This window comes from Dasypus novemcinctus, chromosome 16 (assembly GCF_030445035.2).
Source record: "Dasypus novemcinctus isolate mDasNov1 chromosome 16, mDasNov1.1.hap2, whole genome shotgun sequence".
NCBI classification, from domain to species: Eukaryota; Metazoa; Chordata; class Mammalia; order Cingulata; family Dasypodidae; genus Dasypus; species Dasypus novemcinctus.
Window position 1 is genome coordinate 44,833,918 of NC_080688.1, and position 3,826 is coordinate 44,837,743.

Here is a 3,826-nt window from a genome sequence, read left to right on the forward strand (position 1 = left end):
AAATTCAGATAAAAAGAGTGACACCTTGCTTGCACATATATATACATGCACATTACATACACCAAGAAGTAGAACAAGTCAGAACTTATCTTTAGGATCCAAATTTAACTCTCATTTATTCAAATGTCTCTACTCCACTTCCAATCCAATAAATGTTCTTGAACTTCACCCATTTTTAATAACAGTTGGTAAGGAACACTTCAGTCTAAAAGTTTAGCAATGAGTACCCAATGCCATACCACAAACTAGGTGACAGTACTTAGTTGGGTGCCACTTCATATGGTTTAGCGGGGAAACACAGAGACTCAGGAAATTATTAAAATAATTCCTACTAAATCTATATTACAGAGTTAAAAGGCATATTACAATATCTGATATCAACATAATCTCAAACTACTAATAAAAGGAATTTATTTTCCTCCTGACCTTTTGCATCTTATGAAAAAAATGAAAGGTGACTGTATTGCCTTTATTGAAGCCAGATGTGACACTTTCCACAGTTATAGTTAGTCTCTGGCTATTTCAGGATAAAGACCCTAACAGCATATAGTGTTCATGTATTTTAACTTTTTTTTTTTTTTTTGAGAATTTCCACACTATTTCTTTTTTTTTTTTTTTAACTTTTATTTGCATTTATTGTGCGCTGAAGTTATTCCCGAGCCATAAGTTTTTGTTTCTTCAGTTTCTTCTGGGATATCTTTTTCTTCTGTGCAACCTCCTCTTCTGGTTTAGGAACAATTTGTTCTTTTTCAGTAAGGATCATCTCAATGTGGCAGGGGGAGCTCATGTATGGGTTAATCCGACCATGGGCTCTGTAAGTACGCCGGCGCATCTTGGGGGCTTTGTTCACCTGGATGTGCTCAATGACCAGCGAATCTACATCTAAACCCTTAAGTTCAGCATTACTCTCTGCATTTTTAAGCATGTGCAACAAAAATTCAGCACTTTTTTTGGGCCACCGACCCTGTGTCCAGCCCCACTGTTTAGCCTGGGCACACCTGCCAACACCACCATTATAACGACGGAATGACATACATTGCTTCTGTAAAGTGACATCTTTCAGATACTTGGTGGCTTTTCGAATATGCATACCCTTGATGGCCTGGGCAGTTTCTCGGGTGTTCTTAAAGTGAACATGAAGATTTGAACCTCTTGATTTGCATGATTTTGTGGGGTTTTCTGGGTCCAGGGAATAGCAAACCATTTTCAGAGATCACCTCAGGGGACTTTGGGGAAGAGCACTATTTCTTAAATATGTCTTTTTTGCCATAGATCTGTGAGAACATCACCCATTGTCTTAATTATTATTGTGATATAATAGGATGAAATGTCTAATCAATCTTCACTGTTACTCCTATCTAAACAATCCTCCCTTCATGTACAAAAAGGAAGAAATAATAGATGCAATTTACATAATGCTTTAATGTAGTCATGCTGAGCAACATGATTCACAGATAATCAACTTTGTTAAAGATAATAGTGTACCAATTTATAACAGAGTGCTGTGTTACATTGTTTGAGGGAGATGGGGGTATAGAATAAAAGAAGATGTTTCCAGGGAATTAAGTGTGGTTTAAGCACCAAAAAGAAGAAACAATAGTTATTAAACCAGTGTTTAAAAACAATTTTGAATGGAAATATTTTTTCAGACTAAAGGTAACCCAGAGGTCCAATATGGAAATTGTATAAGGGAACCCAGACCAGCTTGGCTATCCTCTGTCCCCTGCCTTTTTTTTGTTTTACAGGACAAAACAAAACAAAATAAAAAAACATCAGACCCCGGGAATTATAGAATACAGCACAGAATTAGTGTTATATTCAGGCAGAATGTGATTGTTGAAAATCTAAAGTAAGACTGAAGAGTATAAAGTTGGAAAGAAACCAAGTCATCTGACTGAGGATCAGGTCCTGGAGTGTGAGTGCTGGAATTTATTGATTCTGGGGTGGCATAGGGAAGTTGGTAAGACTCTGATTATTCCAGTGGTTAGGATACCACAGCATCCTGAAAAAAATCCCTTGTGCCACCTTGTTTGACACCACCATACTATAAAATAAAGATAAAACTCTTTAACATACCTTGCAAATTCTATTTTGGAAAGTTGTATAAACTTGACATTTAAGAGACAGCCTTACATCATTTTGTTTTAGATTTGAAAATGTCTAGTTTTGAACCCAACTTAGGCGATGTTTTCCCCATATTCTGAAAAGCCTTCTCTTATCTTTACCCATATAGCAGGCTATAGTTTATCCTATAAAAGCCAATTGGAAAACCATCTGCTTTAGAAATCCTTTCACTAGTCTTGAAGGCATGATGGCCTTCACAATTTTAGGCACTCTTCTCACTGTACATGAGGAGATCATATTGCAATCCAGGGAAACAGTGGACAAGTGAAGCAGAAATCCAACATAATAGCAGGGCTTTAATAGGAATGGGTGTCTTCCACACATAGCAAGCCAAAGAATTGTACTTCTCCCAGAATCGGTAGGAATAAATAGCAAGAACTCATCACTCCTGGGCTTCTTCCCAGAAAAGTACAATAGGGTAAGCTCATGTCAAACCTGTTCTTCCCTGAGTGGAAATGTTCAACAAGCAGGTACTTTCCAGCGTGTGTTAACAGAAAAAAAACATCTAACACTCTGTGCAGTGGTATTATGAGTTAGTATATAGTATCTTTTCCAAAGTATATGGTGGAAATGCCACTAAGGGAAATATATATTTAGCAGAAAAGAGGAGAGGAAATAATTTGAGAGAATGTTCCTATATTAGTTTTCCAGGGCTGCTATAATAAATTACCTTGGGGTAGTTGGCTTGAACAACAACATTTAGTATCTCATCGTTCTGAAGGCTACAAGTCCAAAATCAAGGTGTTTGGCAAGGTCATGCTTCCAAACTTTTCCCCTGAATTTTGGTCAGTAACCAGCAATCCACAATTCTCCTTAGCTCATGGCAGAGTTCAAATCATATGACTGTCTCCCTCTCTCTTTCTTTCTTTCTCTCTCTCTCTGTCTTACCAACTGTGTCTAATTTTCCTCTCCTAAAAAAGACACCAGTCTTATTTGATTAGAGCCTACCCTAATCCAGTTTGGCCTTACCTTACCTAATAACATCTTCAAAGATTTTAGTTACAAATAAATTAATATTTATTGGACTAGGGTTAGGACTTGGCTTTTTGAGGCACACAATATAATCCATATCATTTCCTATGAATTGGATATGTAAGAGAGAATAAAGATCATATAAGTATATCAAAGAGTTCCAAAGCTTTTTACCCTCCACTATCACCATTAAGGCTATCACTCCACTCTTGTGAATGAAGATTTCTGGTACAGATCAAGGACAAATTAGTGGACCATGACCTTGAAAGATGTAAACTTTGCTAGAAAAAGCAAAATGGCAAAACACATGTTCATATAAAGAACCCTTTGGCAAAATATCTTGCCATTTCTGTTTTATACCATCTCTTGGTTAGCTTTGTCTTCTTTTCTCCTTGATCTTATTCCTTTGTATCATAAAGAGATGAGGTTTCTATTTAACAGAAAAAATTGTTTCCCATTTCTCTATATCAAGGCCAAATGGATCTAAAATGGAGACCCAGGAAATGATACGAATTGCAGAAAGAGCTTAAGGTTGTTTCTAGTAAGTGCAAAAGGAGTTCTTATAAAGAAAATGAATAACAGGATAATTTGCTAACTGGAAGGTTCAAAGTAAGTGGAGCTCATTTTCCTGGAGTCTCCCAACTGTCTATTTTGTTTATGATCCTGAGGCAACAGTTAATGTTTGATTGAAGGTTAGAGATCATATATATTAACCCCAGACTCAGGTCAC

At 36.6% G+C, this 3,826-nt stretch overlaps 1 pseudogene; it reads right to left on the reverse strand.

Moving 5' to 3' along the window:
- Window positions 1-632: 632 nt before the first annotated feature.
- LOC101426823 (large ribosomal subunit protein uL22 pseudogene) lies at window positions 633-1,233 on the reverse strand (annotated as a pseudogene).
- Window positions 1,234-3,826: the final 2,593 nt, after the last annotated feature.